The following is a 15238-nucleotide window of genomic DNA, read 5'->3' on the forward strand; positions in this document are numbered from 1 at the left end:
GGTCTGAATTGAACTGGCACCTTTAACCAAGATCACCCTGGTCCCCAGTGAGTCTGTGACTCAGATGTCCTGACATGGATAGTAGTGATGTCTTGACAGAAGTAATGAAGTTCTGTGGGGCAGGAGCATGAGGGCAGGCTTTCTCAGAAAGTCTCTCATGAGCCAATAAACTGAGTAATCCTGAAGGAAGCATGCCTACCATCACCATAATGAACCCCGTGTTACAGGGGCAAACCAATTGCCATTTCTCTGTGCATATGGTGTCTTCCCCGACTCCCCCCAAACTTCCCTGGAGCTCCTTTGCTTATTTAACTTTCCTTAATAACCAGCAGATGGCTTCTGTCTGGGCAATCATCAGCTGGTGCTTAGCAATGGCAGATTCAAGAGGAGGCATGGGACTTGTTAGGGGTGGGGAATCCAGATGCCAACTTGCAGAATGCCAGGTGAAGTTACCAGGCATCCACTAACTGGTGTTGGAGGCAGTGAGGACAGCTGAGAGGGGTATTAGGAAGATCCTTCCTGATGTGGGAGACTGCTGCTTAGCAACTCAGGCAGAATGAGAGAAGGCAAAAACAGTGGGAATCAGGAACAACTCTAGACTGGAGACAGCTTATTTTCTGAGTCCTCAATATCTTGCAAAAGTATTAGGAAAATAGATTCTCAGTCTATATATACCAAATATAAGTCAGGATCTACCCCTTCCTTCATGTGTTCATTCATCCAGTAAATCTGTTGAGCCACAACGGTACATCAGGCCACATCCAATGCACAGAGGCACTTGGAATATAGTAGTGAACATGACATGGTCCCTCCTGCTTTTAAAAAGTATGTATTTATTAACTTTCATTTTATTTTATTTAAAATTTGTATTAATATTACTTTGATAGACAAATCATAATAGTATCTTTTATAGGGTGTGATATTTTGATATATGTACACAAAATGGCATTTCATAGAAATGATTAAGTGCATTCATGCAGTAGAATAAGCAAACAAATGTTCACCTACAGAGAGGTTCAAGTAGACTTTGAACCCAGCACAAAAAAAGGGTTCAAAGTCTACTTGAACCAAAGTCTACTTTACCTTGCAGAGAGTAAAACTCAGAAGTTTGTATACTCAGAGGGTTGACAGGAATAAGAGTGTAGAGTTAGAGAAAACCTAGAAGGTTCAGGCACAGTGCTCCTATAGCCTGCTCAGCTGTTCTTCTTGATGGGAGAGTACAGGTGAGATAAAATGTAATAGGTGAAGAAGGTCAAACCATTTGTGACTGTCAGAGTCCAGGCACGTACTCTAGGTGTAAGCTCACCAAACCCTCAGCACCTGTCCAGGTGGGGCTTGTGGTATGGAAACGAGTGTGGGAAGCATCCATCATGCATTCAACATGTATTTCTTGAGAGCCTCCTCTGTGCTAGACATTGTTTTAGGCCCTGGGGCTTCAGTGGTGAATTATACAGATACCATAACAAACTACCTTGATTCTGGAGGGAAAAAGCAAATTAAAAGATAACAGATGAATATGTGAAAAAAATTTTTTTAGGGCAGTGAAAATTGCTATGAAAGACAATTATGTAGAATAAGTAAACAGAAAAAGGCAGCAATCTCTGTGTGGGGGAGGGTTGGGAGGGGGCGGCTACATTCCCAGGGACAGCCCCTTTGAGGAAATGGTATCTGAATGAAGGCCTAAATACACAGAGGCATAAAGCTATACTAAAGACTTGGAGAAAGCATTCCAGGTGGGGGAAGCCCTGCAAAGTGTTCCTGTTGTGGTAAACATTTGTAAGTTAGAAAAACAGCTAGAGTGTAGGCCAAGGGAGAGAGTGCTAGGTGAATCCCCAGCAGTGGGCAAGATCATCTTGTGCAGAGATCTTGGCCATAGTAAGGAATGCAGATTTTATTTTAGGAGTGACAGGTGGACATTGGAGGGCTTGGGACCAGGAATATTGCTGTAGCCCAGAGTTCTGTTCGTGAATGTTTTGACTGTCCTCTGGTCACATGGTAGGATTATACTTTCCAATCTACTTTTAAGTTCAAAGTGGCTAGCGGAATGTGAGGAGTGACATGTGTCCCACTCAAGTAAAAGCTTTGGGAATCAGTGTCTTATTTATCACATTTCATTTTCCCTAGATTGTCACTTGTCAAAGTATGTGTTGTCCTGGTTTCTCCATCATTCTCAATCTCTGAGTCACTGTAATGACCTAGCTGATCCACACGGCACATGTACAGTGACTGAGAAAAAACAAACAAGACTCTAAGTTTGAAATGTTGGAATTGTTGGAGCACAACTAAGCTTATTCTGACAAATACAAATTTAATTTGATTTACATGTTTAAAAATTACCTAGGTTCAGTTAATTTGGTAGATAATTATCTATCCACCTATCTATCTTAATATCTCCCCAAACTCCACTAATGTGAGAGCAAAGTTATAAAAATAGACATGAAAAAGGAGAAGATAGCAGATAATAGATGACAAGGAGTAAAAAAGGGTAAATGAAGGTGTCACCTTATTTCAAATGAATAAAATAATCATGCTGAAGGGGGAAAATAATTCACTTAAGTAATGCAAGAACACAATAGTTGATTGTGTATCATCAGTCTTGCATAGGGTCGAGTGGGAGGGGAAATGCAAAACCAATTTTAAACTCCAATTAGTAGATTCGTTTTTTTGTTTTGTTTTGCAGAGGTATGGGCAAAGCACTTCTTGAAATATTTTAAAGGTATTATAGGATCAAGCCTTGATTTGGAGGTAAACCAAGATTCTCACTGTGAAAGAAGTGATATGGAAATATAAAAACAAAGGAATTCATGAAAGCCCTCTGGAGAAGGGCTAGAATTAGAGGTATCAGTTTTGTCTCATGATTTCTAATATATATATATATATATATATATAGCTTATGTATATTTACATGTGTATGTATGTGCTCAGACATATATGAAGATAAGGAAGTGCTCTTGCTTCCAGTAGAATGCTAATGGGAGGGAGGGATGGACTCCAAAATTCATCATTTTACAACATTATGAGAATAAAGACTGGTTCAGGCAAGAATCATGAATGGTTCAAGCAAGAATCTTTAATTCATGCTAAATCTAAGGGGACAAGGTGATGAGCAGGGTATTTGCATAATCTTAAAGTGTCTCTCCACTAATTGCTTTTCACATTGTAGACAGTAGGCAACCCCTGGGCTGTGCAATAAAATAAATGTCATCAATGAGGGGCACATTCCTAGGCCTTTGATTTTAATACCCAGAAAATGATCCAACATTACTGATGCAGTATTATGGTCTAGACTATATAAACTTAATCTACATTTGAGGGAATATCAGATACACTTGAAATGAGGAAGTTTTATTTAAAAAAAAAACAATGGAGAGGGGTTTGGCTTTAGTCTTCAAATGTAAATGGTTTAAAGAGAAAGAAAGGCTGGGGAAATGTTCCAGTTTAAAGAAAACTAAACAGATGTCACATGGAAAAACATTATAAAGGACATTGTGTGTATGTGTCTGTCTGTTTCATGAAGGATTTGAGAGAGAGGTGCATGTGTTATATATACAACGTTATGCAATTTTATTCTCATTTGATTTAGAAAAAATATCATGCACATATATAGATATATGTACATAGATATGGATATTATATATGGATGCATACTGTCTACCTAGCTGTATACATATGAGGAGAGAGAGAGAAAGAGAGAGTACACTCAAATGATAAAACAAATGGCAAATTAGTCAAAATGGTAATAAAGAGTATAAGTATGTTCTATGTATTATTTTTATCTTACAACTTTATTCTAAGTTGGAAATAATCTTCAAATAAAAGATAAAAAGAAAAAAAAAATGATCCAAACCTCTTCAGAGTCATTGTATGTGGTGGTGCTGGTGATGATCATGAGAAAGTTAACACTGAATGGCCCATCTGAATTTGAAATTATTTTATGCTCCTGAATGCAATAAACTCTGGCATTTTAAAAATTCTACACTTCAGCTTATGTGTATGAATATAGTATTTTAGACAAAACAGGGGACTGATTTTAGAATGTTGAAGCGTCTGGCTATGTTTTTGTCTTTGTACACAAACTAATTTTAATAGATGAAGCAATTTGCAAGGAACAACAGGAATTTCCTCACATTGGTGTAATACAGCATTCATGTTTTCTAAATGCTAATTAATTCCAACTGTAACTAGTTTACCTGCTGTTTCAAAGGCTGGCAGCTTACATTCATGCTCTGAATGACAGCTGTTTCTAACCTCTTCTTCTTGAAAAAAAAACCCACAAAAAGTAAAAAATAATTCTAAAGGGCATGCAGAAGTTCAATCATGCTGGGAACTACCTAACTCTCCTGAGTAAGAGGTGGAGTATCCATGCCTCCTCCCCTGGAATCTGGTAAATGGTAGAACAAATTAAAAGCTGGTAGGTGAAGTAGCATTTGGTGACGTCTGAAGCTGGGTCACAGGAGGCCTGTAGCTTCTGCTTAGCTCTTAGAACATTAGCCACCATGAGAGAGGCTTTACCATCTTGGGCCACCAAAGGTGACCCATGTGGAGAGAGCACATGGAGAAGTCCTAAGATGCGTGGAGAGAGATGCCTGGCTTTCCCCAACGTTTCTGCTCTAGCACTGTTGGACTAAAACTGCATGAAAGACCCTACCTGAGTGCTTCCAGAAATTTTGGCCCATAGAACCCATGAGAGAAAAGAAAATGGTTGTTTTTGTTCTAAACTACCAAGTTTTGGAACGGTTTGTTCAACATGACAATAGATAACTGGTCTGTGGAGGGAAAAACAAGAAAGGTATTAACAGAGGCAAGGGCTGAACACCAGCACCTGCAGAAGGGAAATGACAGCAAAAAGAAATTCAATTCATACTGCAGCACCTTGGAAAGAGGTAGAAATTGAAGGATCAACTGCCAAGGATGGGGGCGGTGAGGCATGAAGCTAAAAAGAATGTCGTGTTCTTTCTACTTCTATGTAACCACACCTTTCTAGTGTCCTTTGCCATCAGGTAGCTATCCCTTCTTTACTCTGCCAAGAAGTAGCATGTGTGTCCTGTGGAGAAGCTGAATCATAAAGCCTCCAAAGTTGAGACCGCCTGGCAGAGCTGTTGTGAGAGTGGGGAGCCATGTTGAAATGAGGAGGGTTTAATCAAAGTCTGGAGTGACACTCTCCATTCCCTTCTACCCAGGCACACAGATCTTCCAGCAGTTTTCAAATGCATCTTTTTTAATCACAATGAAAATTCCCTATGATAAAGATTTACACACCTACACACACACACACACACTATAGGCTCACTGAGTATCAAGGGTCAAAAAGATCTACATGGAGGCACATTACTTTACAATTTCAGAACATCATGGTAAACAAATGACCCTAAAATACTCCATAAGTAACACTCAAAGAATCAGATAAAACAATGGCATCAGCCTTCTGGAAGCTGGAAGCCCACAGAGCAATGCCAGGCATACGGTCTTGGCTCCCTGCTCGGCAGGATTTACGGTGATGGGAAGGAACACAGAGCTCTGTGCTCCTGATGAGACAATAAGGTTTCCTACTCTGAATATTTCTCTCTTTACTACTAAGAGCTGCCAAATAACACCTCTAAGACGAAGGCTAAAATTAGGACTGATCACTGGATTTCTGCTAACAGGCTCTCACGGCCACTTCCATTCTGCCCTGCTACTCTGAATGCTGCCACCAGAGGTCAGTGTCTCAGGCTCATCCCAGGTTACCTGGACCTGTATCTCCAGACCTTTCTGTGTCTCCACTGATTTGAAAAACCTCACACCCAACGCTTCTGCTCTGCCCTGTGGATTTCACCATTTACCATTAGCAAAACTCCCATGTCCTTAACCTTTTTATCTGAATGATAAAAAGTTTGCTTTCTTGCTCTACTTGAAACCAGCTTCAACCAGGGGACATTGCTTTCCCCACAGTCACTGGGCTACAGTCCTGTTAGCTCATTATTTTCTCTCATGCCCTCTGTAGAACTGGAATTGGAGGTAGCAGTTGTCCCGTGGTTCCTTGTGGCCTCTCTCTCTCTCTCTCTTTTTCCAACAACATCACAGTTCTTCTGAAGCACCAGCCCACTCTACCCTGCTGTGCTGCATAGATTCACTGTCCAGCTAGCTGCTGGTCACTCCTGCTCATTGAAGAACTATCATGTAGCTTACTCTCTTTCTTTTCACGTCTGCTCTTTCCATAGGTTTCAGTGACTTTTATGTTACAAAAATGAACCATTCTCCATCTATTTTGGAAATCAATCTAAAATTTCCTCAAAAATCTTAAATTTAGAGTCACTGTAGAAATCAGTATGTAGATATTCATAGATATTATTAAGAATAACAAAAGAGTATAAACAATCCAAATGTTTAACCAATAATGGATAATCAGAATGTTATAGCCATATAATAGAATGTTGTCAATAAAGGAAGATAAAATGCTAATAAATCTAGAAAAATATATTAACCTCAATAACCTCTCTAAAGGAAGAAAGACCATATATTATATGATTGCTGTCAGATGAAATTTCTAGAAAAATAAATTCATGGTGACTGAGGTAGGGTAAGGTGAAAAATAAGGAGTGATGCTGATGGATATAGGGTTTCTTTTTGGAGTCACAAAATGTTCTAAAAATAGATTTTGGTGATGGTTGCAAAACTTTGTAAATACTCTAAAAACATTTAATTGTATACTTTAAATGGGAAAATTTTATGGTGTGTGAATTATATCTCAATAAAGCTATGTCATTAAAAGATGAAGGCAGAATAAGACTTTACAAAAATGTACATTTCCAAAATTTACTTACCTTGCAAAAATTACTGCCTAGGAAGCTATGTAAGGCTATGTTGCAATGAGTCTTTGGGGGGTAGACCTATGGCTCAGGAGGCTGAGGCAGGAGAATTGCAAGTTCAAAGCCAGCCTCAGCAATTTGGGGAGGTCCTAAGCAACTTACCAAGACCCTGTCTCAAAATTTAAAAAGGGCTGAGGATTTGGCTCAGTAGTTAAGTGCCCCTGGGTTCAATTCCCTGTATCAAACCAAACCAAAACCAAAAAAGGGATAGACCTAGGCATATATAAATATATAATCTAGATGACTCTTGATCCTGGAACTCAAACCATGAGAGCAACAAAGGAACGCCCCAGAGGGCACCCATGCAGCAGGCTGAGGACAACCATTGGAACAGGAACCAGGGAAGAGATTCAAAGGAGTAGCTCCAGAGCAATAACAGGTCTTATAGTATATGTGCCATTTGATCTTATGAAGAATACTATTCAGAGTTGACTTATAGATAGCTAGTGAAGAATTAGAGTTGTTGATATTGGAAACTAAACAAATAAGAGTAAATTATTAATCTCAGAAGGACCAAATCATGGGAATAGAATCAGAGTAAAGCCCTGGGTTCTGTGGAGACTGACATTTACGTGCTCAAGATGCTGTAACTGAACAGTGATACAAGTGACAAGACACAATGCAGTACATTAAATAAATGGTAGAGTTGGGATTGAAATCTCAATATCCCCAGGACCACCACGGAGCAGAACACCATGTCGCCACTATTCCACAAGTTTAAAAGTGCAGGACATTTGGCACCACTGTAGGACCTTTAAACAAACCAATTATTCCATCCACCTAAGAACAGTCCATTCTAGCTTTTTGCAACCTTGTTTTAATGGGTGAATTGTATTGTTCAAAATGAGATTATTTTTCATTTTTCTTAATGAACTGATAAATGTCTCTAATAAGCGAGAACGGATGAGTCAACATATTTTTCTGTTTTGATACTTTAGAAAATTGTTCTATTTTATCCAGAATATTTTATTTTAAAATGGCTTTATTGAGATATAGTTCACAAACTTATATGTGTTTAAGCTCACATACAATTTACCCCTTTAAAGTGTACGCTTCAGGGCTGGGGCTGTAGCTCAGTGGCAGAACACATGCTGTGTGTGTGTGGCACTGGGTTTGATCCTCAGCACCACACGAAGATAAACAAATAAAATAAAGGCATTCTGTCCATCTACAATTACAAAAAATTTAAAAAAATAAAGTGTACACTTCAATATTTTGGATATTATTAATTTTTACATTGCAGCAATATATACATACACATAATGATATTTGACATTTTAATCATTTTTAAGTGTACAATTCAGGATATTAATTATATTTACAATTTTGTACAACTATTGACATTAATTCCAAATTTTTTTTATCACTTCGAACTCCATACCCTTGAAATGATAACTTACCCCCATATCTCTCCTCCAATCCCTGAAACCTCTAATCTACTTTCTGTTTTTTAATATTTTGCCTATTTTAGATGTTTTGTCAAAGAGGAATTACACATTTGCCATTTTGTTTCTGGCTTATTTTACTTAGTGTGGTGTTTTCGAGGTACATCAATGTTATGACGTGTGTCAGAACCTCGATGCTTTTGTGCCTTAATAATAATCCATTTATGTATATGCTATAGGTTGTTTATCCATTCATCTATTGATTTGGGTTGCTTTCACCTTTGGCTCTTGTGAACACTGGTATGTAAGTTCTAGTCCCGTTTTCAATCAAGACATCATCTTGAAACTCAGAAGGCGTGGACTTGGGAGTCGAGACCTGGACTCAAGCCCTGGAGAAGCCAATGAACAGCTCTCTGGTCCTGGACAAGCAACCTTTCCTCTGGGCAGATTTCCTCACCAAGGACACAAGACAGCATTCACATTTTCATTGGAAAACTTTACATATGAGGATTTAACATACAATCTCTCATGAAAAGCCAACTTCTGTTTTCATTTTTCTTGTACAATACTTTACAAATTTTAATTTATAATAGGAATTTATAAAGAAAACCAATGGGCCTAACTTATGCTACTTGATACCTGAAATCACTTGTTGTTTGATACCTAACTTGAAAGGTAAGATCAGATATTAATGATGACAAGTTTATGTCTGTTTGGCCCAAGAATGTGTCTCTTTATGAAAGTATTGGCAATCTTTTTTTTTTTTTGACATGCTGAGTAGTGTTTGGTGTGTGATCAGTCATGGCAATAAACGAAAGTCATCTGAGCTGGTTTAAGCAAAATGTATAAAACATATTAGGTAGATCAAAGAGTCTCCAAATTGAATAGAGAAAGGGCCCCGGAGGGCACAGGGGCCGAACAACACCCATTTGCCTTGCTGGAATCCATCTCGCCTCCGCCAGGACCTGGCATGTGAACACTCCAGGTGGGATGTCAGTGCTGATGTCTCTGGAAGCTCACCACCACCACTCTTTCTACCTTTCAGTTCTATGAATGGACTCAGCCAATGCCTACTTCCTGACAATTTATGTTGTAAATAAAAATCTTGCAAAGCTGCAACTAATGAGCACAGCCTTGGGCACATGGCTCTATTCTAGTTGTAGGAGAAACTGGAAAATTGAGTCCCAGCTTCTAACTTTGTGAAGATGGTTTTGCATCATATGGGAAGTTTTCCAAATACAGAAAAGTTACATTGGTTGACTACCAATTAGACGAATGTCTCCTTAGATCCTGATTTTCTTTCTCTAAAAAATTAGAATGAATGTTCCATATTACAAATTTGCTCAAGAAATGCTTACATTCATATAGCAAAATTTGGGTTTTTTCATTCCAAATGTCATAGGAAGCCAATGGAGGGTATTAAGCAGAGGAAAAACATGATCTGTCTTACCTCTTATTTATTTATTTATTACAATTAATAGCAAGTGTCTTTATTTATTTATTTTATTTGTTCTAATTAGTTACACAAGACAGCAGAATGTATTTCATTTCATTGTATACAAATGGAGCACAACTTTTTATTTCTCTGATTGTATACAATGTTTGTCTCACATCTTTAGAGATGAACTTTTCATGCTAGGTGGGGAGATATTTTTTATTAGGACTGGACAATACTGACACATGAGACTACTTAAGTGTCTATTGTAATAATATAGATGAAAGATGATGGGAGCCTAGGCCAGAGTGATATTTGGAGGATCACAAGAATATGTCAGATAGGATTCATTTTGAGATGACAGTTTATAGGATTTACTGATAGAACAAATATGATATATATGAAAAATAGAGGAATGAAGAGTGACTCTCAGGATTAACCAAATTGCCATTTTCTTCCAGAAGGTTTGGAGCGGTGATGGTGGTGGAGAGTTGGGAGGTTCATTTCTGGAACTGTGAAGTTTGAGACAGCTCTTAGGCAGACAAATGAAGATGTCAAACAAGGAGTTGGATAGCTGTAGCCAGAGGAGAGGGCTAGGTTGGAAATATAAATTGGGAAATGTTAGATGTAGGTGATACAGAAACCCACAGATAGATGAAATCAACTAGAGAGTGAGTGTAGATATGGAACAGAGTTCAGAAGGCTGATTATTCCAACTGCATGCCACCAACACAAGAAGAGATTTATTACATTTGTGAGAAAAGACACAGAATAAATGGTATAATGAGTGGTCACCAACTGTCAGATTGGTCCAACTTCTGTCTAGCTTCTGTCTAGACAACTTGCCCATCTCCAAATGCTTCTTCTCTGTGCCTGCTGTGTGTGACTGTTCTGGGATCTGTGGAATGGCAGAAGAGAGCTGTGATGAACTTGATGTGATGGTCCAGGAACATATGTGAATTCTGAGGATCATGAGACATGATTTGGTGTTAGTTGTGTAAATTGTGAAATCATGCTTTTGGTTGATTTATTTGGGAAGTGAATATCTTCACACACACACATATCATGCAGGGTTGATTTATTTGGGAAGTGTGGTGATGGACAAGATTGCATGTTGCTGTCTGATCATTATTTGGTCCAGGAGCAAGATAATGGCACAGAGAAATTATATTTATTAAGATTGATTCTCAGTCTGGTGGTAATATAACTCAGCCCAGTCTTTTTATGATGGTGAATCAACCTTTCATTACAGCTCTTCTCTTTATCCTCAACTTTTCCTCCTTTGAAAGGGCTCCCAGGGAATTCTTTTCATCATCTGTTCATAAAAACATTTATGAAAGGCTGGCTCTGTTCTGGGTACCTTAAAAGTATTTACTGTATTGTTTCATTGAGTCAACACAGCAGCCCTGGGCTTCAAATATTTCTCATTCCTACTGGGCCCAGTTTACAGACCTAGAGACTGAGGAGCAGATAGATCATGCAGCTGACAAATAGCAGAGCTAGGAAACAAAGACAGACACATCTCTGACTTCAAAAGTGATATTCTGTTTATTATAGTGCTCTACTCTAATGACATATCTCATGTATTAAGTGCAAATGTGACAACTCAATGGTGGCAGGTAGGGACTAAGTAGGTTTTACCAGAAAAGATTCAAGTGGGGCTGATTAAAAACAAAAAACAAACAAACAAACAAACAACAAAAATACAAAGAGCATTTGGATTTGCAAATGCTCTTTGCAAAAGAGTGACTGGTAATAGAGGAAAACGAAGGCTATCTCTGGCTGTCTTCACACACCAACTTATTTGGCTGAAGTCATTTTGGAGGGAAAAAAGAAGCAACATAAACTTCTATCCATATCACCAAACACCTTTGATTGATTTCTTTCTAACTTTCTGGGTGGTGGTTTATTCATTATGTAGTCACAGCCTTCATGTCACAGATTGTGTCGGGGTGGGTGGTTGAAAGCACAAGTTATTTGGATTAAGGAAATCTAAGCTCTTCAGGCAAAACTGCTCCCCACACCAGTCATTTTGCTTTTACAATGTACACCCAAGCTTCCCTTTTTTACTCCCCTTGAAATATGACCTTGGCCTCCATCTCTGAGCCAGTTAGCCTTTGAGCAGATGCAGTTTCTGGTTTAGGCTGAGAACTCCAGATACAAAAGCTTACACGAGTTTTAAGAATGAGCTGAGATAACCATGAAAGAAAGCTCTTGCTGGAGGATCCACAAAGCCAGGAACAAATCTCCAGGCCATGTAATCACAAGGGGTTTATGCAAACCTCTTAAAGGAGGTTTACACAAATATACATCCAATTTCCTCTTTGGAAAGGGCTGTTCCTTTCCAATGAGTCAGTGTTTAACAGAGCTTGGCAAAGCATGAGCTTGTCGGCTGGAAGAAGATGGGGTTTTAAAACTCGACCTATTCTTTAAAGGAGAAAATAACCCTTAAGCTGCATTAACATGGCCTCCCACAAGCAGCAGGGATGGGGATTCTGTTATCAAGGGCTTCGAGGGGCTGGCGTCTCCTTCCCAGGCTGTGGCAGCCTCTGCTTGCCTGCACCTGCCTTGTTATCTGCCTCCTGCAGCCGATTCTGGCCTTTGTGTGTGCCGTCTCTGAGTGTGTATCTGTGTGCAAGGCTGGGCTTTCTGGGCTCTGATTTTGAATGAGATGGAAAACATACTCAGCAAAGCCTCTGCCTCTTGTGTCTAAAGTATGGGGCAAAGTTCATTTCGTGTTCCTATTGCTGAAGGAGAAATGGGATATCCTAGGTGTGGACATGGAGGGATTATGCTATTTTAAATATTAAAATATTGGTCTTTTAGTCAGACTAGAAAATCTAATTTATTAGTATTCCCTATAAATAAGAAATCTAATCATTTGTGTACTGCGATCAAGATTGAAGATGAAGCTTTTTCAATGCATGTAAAAAGACAAACTGCTAGACAATCTGCCAGCCTGTCAGGTTAGTATGTCTCATGTCCCCAAGATTTCCCCAGATCATGGTGTCACAAACTCCTATTGCAAGAATCATTCTTTGTTTTCCTGAACAAGTGGAATGTGAACAGGCAGCAGTGCTGGTCATTTTGCCCTGGGATCTCCATCTGCAGATATAACTTTAACACAACAAAGACAAACCTGATATAGCTTATCTGAAACTAATACCACAGCTCTCAATAAAAACGTTTGTGGTGCTCGACCTTCTTTCCTTCTCCAAAAAGCATTGGTTTCAAAAAGATCTCCCAGGGCTGGGGATGTAGCTGGGTGGTAGAGTGCTTGCCTAGCATGCTTGAGGCCCTGGCTTCCATCCCCATCACTGAAAAGAAAAAGAAAAATCTCTGAACTGTCAATCAAAGAACAGTTGAGAATATTTGAATGGTAACAGATGAAAATATTTGGAATAATTTTATAGCTGTGTTTCTCACATCATTCCTTTTCTTCTCTTCCTTGTTACTCTCCTCCTCCCCATTTCTTGTCTTTTTTGGTCTAGTCACCCTTACTTCACTCTTTTTTCCTCCTCTTGTTCCTCCTTCTCCCCTCCACACACACCAGTAAATGGATCCTCCTAGCACAGCCAGCTCGTGGGTGCTCAGAGAGCCTGGAGATCCAGGCAGGAGAGATGGCACTAGCCAAAACAGCAGCAAGTTGTGTAAGCTGGTGATCACTTTGGGGGATTTTGCAAGAGGGAAGGTATTCCAGCAGAGCTGTGGGCCATTCCAGCTTCATTTACCACCATTGGTTCCATAGACAGTGACAATATCAGTCAGAGAATGGACTTTTGGAAATGGCAGACAGGTGTGAAGGGTCTAACCAAGGAGATGAGCACACAGATGACCAAGGCAGCCATTCTGGGCCATCTTTATGATGGCCATGTTCTTCTCCCAGCTACTACAACCAAGACTATAACTCAGTGGCTCATGACACATTGATAAACCGAAGAGGTTTAATCAGGGATAGCTGTCCCTCTATAATCCTGTCTGAGAGCTGAGACAACTACAATTTTTGAGTCTGATTCCTACACACAGGCTCCCTTACCTATAAGGCTACTAAAGGACAGCAATTAAAAACTCCACATTCTGTATTCATTCTTGATTTGTTGAAGCCAATGAAGGAAGAAAATCATGGTGTCAGCACTGTATCTGTTCAGCACTGCAGGGTACTTGATGCTAGTTCTTTTTCTATTTCGTTGTTCACTATAGAAGCACAGCAATCCTGTAGCTCAGTCCCTCAGGAGTCTACTAGGTGGCTGAAATCCATCTGGTGAAAATTGTATGTTAGAACTCAATGACTATTAGGAAGGGAGGGACCTATGACACCTCCTTCATCAATACCCCAGTGAGCTTTGGTAGAGAAAGAACTGCTCCCAGATAACATTTGCATAAAGCAGGGAAGTGGGACCAGTGGTGGGTATTTCAGCAACCCTGGGTGCACAGATCTCGCTATGCTCTTAGCTATTGCCCACTACTGCCCCAGGTGTACCCTTCCTTGCTCTCATATTCTTTACTGTCCTCACTGATGGAGCAGAGGTGGAAGGGAGCATATCTTTACTTAGGATGCTTGGGCCCAGGTGTTTACACACACACTTTCTCTTTATGGCCTCAGCACAGTTGGAAGAACAGTGGGGATAAGCCTGCTAAGTGAGATTTTACTAAAGTCAGGCCTTGGGGAAAGGACTCACACTTACCTCTTTCCAGGTTGACATGAGAAATAGCAGCAGACTTACCTACAGATGGCTGCAGGGATATCGGCCATCTCACACCAACGCATCAAGAGACCAAAACAAACGGCCGCTAGCTGGCGGGACGTGTTTTTTTGTTTTGTTTGTTTTTACAAAGACAATCAGTGGCAATCAGTGGCTTTCGGTGGCTTTCTCCCATTCTTCCCGGTCCACCTGATTCTCATTTCCCGTAGATTTCTCTCCCTGGCCACAAGAGGGCGCAGGAGCCCACGTTACCGCTCTCTGGCTTAGAGACAGATTCCGCTGAAAGGCAGAAGGGCGATAAGACGCAGAGCTTTTGGGTTGATGGCACCAACCCTACCAGTTCCAGGTTCTGATACTCTGTGCGCTCCCACATGCAGTGACACGTAGGGCTGGAAAGGGAGACATAACCCCTACCCCTGCATTCCCACTGCACGGATTTCTAGATCGACCTCTGAGACAGGCTCCAGCCAGGGTGGAGTGTCCCTTAGGGGAAGTGATAGGAGGTTAACATGCCCAGGGGCCTATTAGTCCCTGCAAAGAAGACTGGGCGGTGGGAGCAGGCTCTGCCTTTCTGAAGGGCTTTTGTTTGGAAGAGGAAATAGACTCTCCTCCCGCCCCCCCCCCCCTTCTTTTTTTCTTTTTGTGGCCCCAGCAGCAGAACTGGAACTTACAAATAATACCAACAAAGAGAGTCCTGCTAAACGTGCGAAGCCTTCATTTCTCCCCCTTGTATTATTTTTCCCTTTCCCCTCATTTCCTCTTGTATGTTCTTTTGTATAACCCTGAGGGTCTCCTTCCATTTCCATGCAATTTCCCTTTTCTCTCCCTTTCCCTCCCACCTCTCATCTCTGTTTAATGTTAATCTTC

The sequence above is a fragment of the Marmota monax genome, unplaced genomic scaffold (genome assembly GCF_021218885.2).
Source record: "Marmota monax isolate L192 unplaced genomic scaffold, Marmota_monax_Labrador192_F-V1.1 WCK01_AAM20220418_F8-fsc00023, whole genome shotgun sequence".
Classification (NCBI taxonomy): Eukaryota; Metazoa; Chordata; class Mammalia; order Rodentia; family Sciuridae; genus Marmota; species Marmota monax.